The 9,341-nt window shown below is 41.7% G+C and overlaps 1 pseudogene; it reads right to left on the bottom strand.

The window, feature by feature from the left end:
• Positions 1-469: 469 nt before the first annotated feature.
• On the bottom strand, positions 470-9,307 carry LOC108900943 (extracellular calcium-sensing receptor-like; annotated as a pseudogene).
• Between the last annotated feature and the right edge of the window lie 34 nt (positions 9,308-9,341).

Genomic DNA, 9,341 nt, shown 5'->3' with positions numbered 1-9,341 from the left:
TAGATGTCAGGAGAATTGTGTGATGGCTGTGAAAAATACATTAAAAGAGTGATCGAGTGTAGAGAATGAGTCCAGAGTTCACAGAAATCCATTCCTAGAAATACTGACAAATGATATGTTGAGGTGTAATGACATAGGTTTGCAGTATACAGTGTAGAGGTAAACACAGGTGGGAAACTGAAAGACATAGTAAGGGCATGACTTCTACTTACAGCTATTTACTCAGTCTTGTAATCAGCAACACTGACCAGATGTTTTCCTTTAATGACAAAAGACACGTACCAGAAGGGAAACATGACGGTTTACCTCACTAAAACGGGTTAGAGAGGTAATACAAATACAGTGTCTTGAATGTAAAGTTATGATATAATATCTAAGGCTGTAAATGATGAGCTGTGATTTGGCTCTAGAGATACAATGCGGGTAAGACAGTACCAAAAAAAAGCCCTGCAGTAAATATCAATTTGGTGCAGCTTGTAATGTTTGGTTTGTTTTGACAGTGTCAGAAGTGTTGCTTCAGCTTAATAGTCTGTTTTGAGGAAGTTGTCTGTAAAGTTGTTAAGCAAATATTCAAAGTGTGTCTCAGTCTGCACTGTTGACGATCCACTTGTGACTTCTACTTGACAACTATACTACTTGAGACTTTTTCCTCCCACTTAATGTTGAAGTGTTTGCCAGACACACCAGCTAATCACAACGACAAAAGCTACAATTAGCATTATGTGTCAGATTTGGTCTGACAAGCAGCATTTTCAAGGCAACATAACTGGCAGGGGTAAGAAGGAGGTCCAAAATCTCTTGCCAGGATTGATGATGCATTAATAATAAAATTGAAAAAATATGTAAGATGACAAGGGGAAAGGTCTCATAAAATATGAAAAAATGATAAGCAAAAGGGAAAATAATTCACAACTAAGCCCTTATCAACATTAGGTGGAATATATAACAATAATATATAACAATGAATTACTTGAAAGATGACCATAAAGCTGGATAAATAACTGCAGTAGCATGAGAAACATTTAGAGCTATCTGCACTCAGGGAAACTGAAGTGTGTGTTGACTACCTCTTGCATTTTATTGTGAGATTTGGTGTTCTTGTTATCTCACCTTATGTAAACCCACCGGTGATAACAGTATGAGAGGACATGATGGAGAATGGAAGAAAAGGGGTTTTAAAAGTGTAGGGTCAGTGTACACAGCAGCGACTTTGCATTATCATTATGTGAAGCTACAGCTGAGTGAATTCATACTATGACCTAAATTCTCTTTTCATGATGATCGCCGTCTCTTGCACCATAATCCTGGCATTCTGTCTTTTTATTTCTCTTGAAACCAACTCTTTTCAGGTAGCTTTTACTCCAACTTTTTTTTCACCTATTATGTAGTGAGAGCCAGTGTCACAGAGGAGATGGGCACCATAGAAACTGCACCAGAAACTAATGGTTCTCCGCCATAATAGCACCATTCACTTGGGCCCATGTGGTTGCCTACAGTATATTGGGCAGGAAATGATTAGAAGGCCTAAAAATCCCCTGAAATTGAAGTAGCTGTACTGATGATGACTTTTTTTTTCTTTTTGCATGAGTCACTATTCTAATCTCATTAGGTGGCAGATACATGTTTGGGTGCTCTAAAATGGGAGGACAGATAAGAAATGTGTTGACAGAATGCAATCGAGAGACTCCAATACAGCATTTCTCACACTGAATAATACATGTAAGAGGGAACAATTCTCACTGTGTACAAACAACATTCACACATCCATTGTCTGACATGTGAGTGTTTATGATGGGTTGTCATGGTGGCACCACACCAACTCATGAGCTGATAGTATGATTAAATATTTATTTCCATTTATGTAGACATGCATATGGATATTTTTTTTTCCTGCAGTACATTCAACAGCAACATTTTATATCTTAGATCAAGTTATATACAGACAACGTGAGCATAAGGTGACAATAATTTCATGACTGTTATTTTTTATTCTTCATTTCGTTAATCTATTGATATCATTGTATTTTATTGCATGTGTTATTATGGACACCATATAGTTCAGAAAAGTACAGGCCTACTTTCAAAGTTATACTAAATCGTTTATGCCTTTTCTAAGAACCTATCTATCTGGCCATCAGGTGTTTTTTGGTGTTCCTCTCAGGCCTCAGAAGAATCACAAAGCACTTTGGGGCAAAGATACAGAACAAAAGGCCATAACTTGAGGCCAGAATTGGCAAAAATCTCCACTGCAACAGCGTATTTCCCAGGAGAGCTAATGTAAGCGGGCACAAAGGCCACCCACACAGTGCAGAAGATCAGCATGCTGAAGGTGATCAGTTTGGCTTCATTAAAGTTGTCAGGCAGTTTCCTTGCTAGGAAGGCCAGGAGGAGGCAGACACAGGCCAGCAAGCCGATGTAACCCAGGACAAAGGAGAAGCCTACCACGGAGCCTGTAGCACATTCAAGAATTATCTTGGGTCCCCAGTTGTCCACAATGTCTCTTTCTGTAGGCTGAGGAGGAGCCAGGGTCAGCCACAGCCCACAAATCAGCACCTGGGAGAGGAAGGTTGAGTCAGGCACAGAGAGGGAAATATGTTTAGAATACAAAGTTTAAATTAAAATAAATTAAATTAAAGCAGACATCACACTATAAGAGAAAGCAATTTGGAACCAGGACTTTGAATAATTCTCTATCTATAATAAGTCTCTATCTATTTAAGTAATGCTGTCCTTATATGGCAGTGGGGTGCGAAAACCTCACTCACACAAGAATCTCAACAGGAATGAGTTAAATTAGAACTGGTATATGTTAAAAGCAGAATCACCTGTACCAGGGTGCAGATGGAGATTCCCACCCTCTGCTGAGCAGGACCAACATAACGCATCAGGTTCTCCCCTGGCAGTGTGGATCGAAAGGCCACCAGGACCACCACAGTGCGACTCAGCAGGCAGGAGATACACAGCACAAAGCTAATTCCAAACAGCGTATGTCTTAACATACATAACCAAGCCAGTGGCTGCCCAATGAAAGCAAGCGCGCATAAGAAGCACAACTTGAGAGACAGCAGGAGCATGAAGCTCACCTCTGAGTTGTTGGCTCGCACCTTAAAATGAGAAGGATTTTGAAATGAGGAGACGCAGGGAGAAGTTGTGTTGAATATGATTATACTTATTATAATTTATTTTTTTTAGGAAACTAGTATCAGCACAAAGTTATTCTTTTCACATGATGAAGCTATTATGTAATACTCTCTAAAATGTGATTCAGCATCACCTGGGATGCTGCTATACTTTACCAGCGGTGTGTGTCGGTGGTAAAGGAAAGTGGCGAATGTGGCAGCTGTCAGTGCTGCCCCAACAGCTGAGACGATGGAGAGAACAATTCCCATGGTGTCGTTGTAAGAAAGGAAATCCATCTGCCGGGGAACACAGACTGTGTTGTTTGAGTTTGACCAGAAACGCTCAGGACACCGAATACACTCCACTGATCCTGTGAAGAGACAGAGAGAGAGAGTGATCACAAGAGAGAGGGAGATAGCAGATGTGTTTACTCTTTTCTTTACATTAAATAACATACAGTAGAATTCAAACCTTAAGCGTAGGACCATCTCTCATAAAATATGGAGAGAGAAGTGGATAAAACCTGCCACAAGCAGAGATTTGGACCATTTAACATTTATTTACAGTATATTATTGTAGCAAATGATTATATTTAATAGTAGTAGTAATAGTGATGGTGGTAGTTTCAGTGAGTTTTGGGGTTGTTAAGGAATTACAAATGCAATCACTAGCAGACTAATACTCCTTGATATAAAAAAAGCACAGTTTTCTATAATCTGCAAGATTAGAACCCAGAATCCTTAAATAAGCCTTGGATTTTGTGTTTAAACCCCTTAATTTTTGCTAAGGAGCATAAACAGCATTAAGAACCTTCTTTTTTTCTGGTTTTACTCCACATTCCACCTTAATCTTAATATGATAAATATAAGGGTTTTCAACTGTAAAGCTGAATTCTAATCTAGTGCTCATTGTGAATGGCAAGAAATTTTGCAAGTCATCCTAAAGGGTTGTTAGACAAGACTGGGCCTACAATGGCTGGTCAAACATTATTTATGTATATCGTGTTCTGATTGCTTATATGCAGTGGAAGAACCCCAGTTAATCATATGCATTTATTCAAACAGCTCAAATGTAAAGTCTAAAGTACCTGTTTCATTGTTGATTTCTCCATCAGCACAAGGCAGACAGTCAAAGCAGCACACAGGTCTCCCCTTCTGCACAGCTTTCCTTGTACCAGGAGGGCAAGGGTTGCTACATACAGACACAGGCACCTAGTATCAGGCAAGTACAGAGAATTTAGAAGCAACACACACTTGAATTTCTGGGTAATACAAAGAAGTGTTATTGAACAAAAAAAAGATCGACACCTTATGTCCGCTGCCTCCTCCCCACACTACTCTGTCCATGTCAATAGTGAAATGTTGACCCCTGAGAGGACACAATATGACCAACAGTGACAAACTCTATTGTCCCTTGAGCTGTCACATGCCAGTTGATGATATCATATGAAGTGGGTGGGTCTCCGTTCTCAGTCAAAGTTCATCCATTCTTTCAAAGGTGTTGTAAAGTTCACTTTTCGCAGGTAGTGGGCTATCTGAGAGAGAGAAAAAGGTTGTTTCATATCACTTCTGAAAATGATGAAATTTGTGACATCTAAAGATCGTAGAATTTTATTTACTTGCAGAGGCTGAAGCCTCCGGACATCAGGGCACTGGCCGTCTAGGAAGGGACCTTTTCCAGGCTCACATGCCAACATGTCTTTTATTGCATGGGCGATGGCGTACACAGCTTTGTAGACATTATAAGTGATTCTTATCTGAGACACATCTGTGTACAAACTTTCCCCAATGCCTAGAAGTGACTCATCACAGAGAATAAATACTGTAATTTCCGGACTATTGAGCACACCTGACTATAAGCCGCACCCACTAAATTTAAAAAGAAAAAAAAATAAAGTACATATACTGGCCGCACTTGTCTATAAGCCGCAGGTGTCTAAATGTTTTTGCTGCATGAAACTGGTTAGCACGTAAAAATCTATCAATTAGCCGCATCATTGTTTAAGCCGCAAGTTTCAAAAGCGTGTGAAAAAAGTAGCGGCTTATAGTCCGGAAATTACGGTAAGCAAAAAACAAATACATGTCAAATAATGGAAATGGCTCTTTTTCTATCTTTCTCACCTAGGACCTCTGAGCCTGAGCATGATGTCCCCTCCTGGCCAGCACTAAGAGAGCATCCAAACACTGTTTCCCAGAGTTCCTTCAAGAAAGGGTCACTCAGGCCTGGATTCACACGAGTCAGAAAGGCTCCCAGTCCAGGGATATCAGCCTTCCTCGGAGCAAACCCTATTGTCCCAGCCAATGAGAGAGTGTTGCGAGGAACTGAGACAGAGCCATACGTAACCCAAGCATGATTAGCAATCCACTGCTTATCTGTTATATTCCTGTGCACCACTTCGTCAAACAAAACCTGACAAAGGGATGAGAAGCAGAGGTGTATCATGCACCAGAGTGGATGCATCTACTCCTCATAATATCTGTATATCTAAATGAAAATTACATCGTAAATTAAATAACCTTTGCCTCCTGAACTATAAAAAATGTCACCACAACTCTGGCAGTGGATTTCTGGATGGTTTCAACAATCCTTTTTATCACTGTCTTTGAATAGCCCTTGGACATGAAAGAGAGATATTTAGAATCAGACAGAGAACTGCACATTGTAAGGAGGAGACAAAATAGTGGGGGAAAATGAGAAAGAAAAAGACAGGATATATAGTGACACTTTCAAAATGAGGCATTACAGTACCTCTGGAATCACTTCATGGTAGGCAACACACACTTCGGTTCCCCTGAGTGCATCAACTAACATCTGAATCCCAGATCTGCCAAAATCATCATCCGCAGACACAAGCCCCACCCAGGTCCACCCCATCAGACGCAGCAGCTCAGCCATGGCCTGGGCTTGTGCAGCAATGCTGGGCATGGTGCGGAAAAAAAGTGGATACCTCCTCTTATCACTCAAACACTCACAGGAGGCTAAGTAGCTCACCTGTGAAGAATATCAGCACTTATTACACATTTTGAGACAGACAAGAGGACAGAAGCGAGTAAGAAAAACGGGTCGACATATAAGCAGAGTTATAGTAAAGTAGCCCCAGAGATAAAACTTTATTCTCTATATTTGACCCATCTTAACGATGTACAAGCAGCAACTGTTCAGTGACCGGGAATCAGCTTGTGCTTTGATCAAAGCCAACTGCAAAAGCATCTACAATACCTAAAAATACAGAAGTAGTCAGAGGAAACACTCATTAACGCAAACCTGCAAACTGAACACAGACCAAAGTTAGAGCTATTGGGGGCCCATGAGCTTCCTACTGTGAGGCAGCAGTGTAACACTGCACAATCTAAACATAAGAGTGAAAGAACAGAAGAGAGACATATAATACTGTAAAACAGTGTTAGATGTTATTCACAACAAAACCAACAAGCACATGCATTGTCATTATGTTTGCAACACATCACTTATCCTCACCATGGGTATATCAAACACCCCGAGGGTGTTTGCAACAACAATAGAGGATGATGTGCGAGCATCACCGACAATCACTGGCACTGTAGGCACAGATCCACATTCTGAGTTTGCCAGATGAGCTTCCTGTCCAGATATCATAGCCAGAGCTGCTAACAGAGTGGTGCTCTCTACCAGGCAGGTATCAGCTGCCAGATAACCGAGGGTGAAGTTGGGCAGGAGATGCGAGCTGTTGTTGATTTCCTCCACTGCAAAGATCATGACCTGAAGCCAGCGATAACCTCGCTGGTTGAAACTGAACAGAGGAAAGTAATAGCAGGAAAGATGAACATCAGAAGTCAGGACACATATTAAAAATTGACTTAGTTTGGTTAAACATGTTCAAGAACAGAAAATATTAATCTCTTAAAAACACAAAAAATTACAAAAACTTACATTTCACAAGAGGCGTTAACCTCCTCACTCCGAAAATCCAACTCAGGCTGCGGTGCCTTCTTATGAACGGGGAACAGACCCCCGATCACCACATCTCCTGCTTTGTAGATGCTTCCGGGAGTAGACTTTACCATGAGTTGACAGGGCTCCCCTCCATATACCCACTGGATCATCCCAGCAAGGCAGCAGAGGAGCAGAGCACAGATATGCATATACATAACTCATACCTCAGAAACACAAAAGGATACTTGCTCTGAGCAGTGGTCGGGGGTCATATCTTGTCACACCAAAGGAGGGATGAGGAAGACGCTGTGTCTGAAATACAAAAACCACTGCCACAAGGGAGAGGAATCAGATTCTGGCTTAGCAGGAGGAGAAAATTAGTTTGTTATTGAAGGGAGAGAATAGAAGCTACAGTAATTTGGAGTTATCACGGTTATGGAAAAAAAAAAAGTGTTTCATTCAGATCATCAGGGATAGCTGTTTCAAAATAGATGATGCAACTGTAATTTCCCCAATAGAGTCTGCCTGCAGGCCTTGCCGTAGATGTCCCCACCTCCTACATACTGCACTTTGCTACTACTTAACTATAATTTAGTTTTTAGATTGTACGACACTATTGGCACAAGTTTATGTATACTGTTTAACCTTTGGTTTTTTTTTTAGCTTCCCATGTGCATTTTTATTTTGTATTCTTACTGTTCATTCCATTGTTGGTGCAATTTCTGTTCTTCCGCTATTGAAAAATCTAAATTTGTTCAAGGGCTTGGGGGTCAGTAAAAGGCTTATCTTAACATACATATTCTTAGCTCCTTGTTTTTCATGAAATAATTATTGAACACTTCACTGAAAAGTAAAGAAAGCAAAAAACACGGACACTGAAAAAATTGTGTTGTATTGTCTTTTATTCACAGCAAATCACAACAACAGTGGTACTATGCTACTATTTATTTTCATCAGTTATTCATTATAGTCCATTTGGCACTCACTATACCCCAGATACCACAGCTTGAATTCATTCTGATGCCTTTCTGCAGTTATGGACAGTTCAAATGGAGCAGTGGTAAAGTTTACAGTGTTCAACGGCAAGCTTTCCAAACAAATGTTATGATCATGATGCATAAACTTCAATAACAATAAAATAATTTGTATAGTGAACATGCTCTTAAGGGACTAAAAGAATAGTTACCACACTAACACAACATAAAGGGAACATAAAATGACTAACTAACACATGTTGTTTAAGTGTGAAAATTGTTTACTTGTGTATGTATTGTGGCAGGTTCATTGTAAAACACCTCTCAACATGCTCTCAACGGACTCTTAACGAAAAGAATAATTACCACACTAACACAGCATAAAGGGAACATCACCCCACCTTGCTGGTTAGCTGTCCCAGCAACCTAATTGTCCACAACAATGTCTCTGAGGCATTGGGGAAGTTAGCACTGTTGGCTGGCCTGCTCCGGTGGTCCACTTGTGGGTGTTGGCTGTCGAGAGCATGCCTGGGGCTGGTCTCTACCCCCAACTCACCCTCTGGCAGAGCCAGGGGTTGGTAGGGTGAAAGCCGGTCACGGTGGAGTTCCTTGACCAGCCACACCCTGTACACAACATCTAACAGTTTTTCAAGAACAGTACAAGGGCCTTTCCAATGATTCATCAGTTTGGGGGAAAGACCACTCTTCCGCTCAGGGGTGTGGACCCACACTCTCACCCCAGCATCTGAGAGGGCTTACCTGGTCAGTTTGTGCACCTCTCAGAGCCATTCTTGCAGTTAGTAAAGGTAGTCTGTACCAGGTTCTCCCCCAGCCTCTGGTTCAGGGGGAGGGCCACAGGAGCACTCACCTGGTACTGTTGCAAGGGATTGTGTGACCACCGGTTTGGTCCCTTCTTAGCAGTGCAGGTGTCACAGCCATGCACGTAGAGTTCTACTTCCTGACTACACCCTGGCCAGTATAATTGCGAATGGAGACAGAGTTTTGTGATCCCAAAGTGGCCTGCCACCACCGAGCCATAGACGAGCTGCAGCACCTTAGGAGGAAGCCGGTGGGGCACCAGGCATTGGAGGTTGTCACATTTGCCCCCAGGAACTTGCCAGCGGCAGTAGAGGAACCCATCATGGCTGACCAGGTTGGACCACTGTGAGTGTGGTCGGTGGGCTGGGCATTGTCGTTGACGTGTCGTGCAGGGCTGCCACCACCAGCATTGTCATGACAGGCTCCTGAGCTGTAGTTGGTGGGACGGAGGACCAATCACTGCCACTGCCACCCTCATACATTTTCACTCTACACTTTACATTTAAATTATATTTA

This window comes from Lates calcarifer, linkage group LG21 (assembly GCF_001640805.2).
Source record: "Lates calcarifer isolate ASB-BC8 linkage group LG21, TLL_Latcal_v3, whole genome shotgun sequence".
NCBI lineage: Eukaryota > Metazoa > Chordata > Actinopteri > Centropomidae > Lates > Lates calcarifer.
This window is presented reverse-complemented; position numbering and strand designations above follow the sequence as displayed.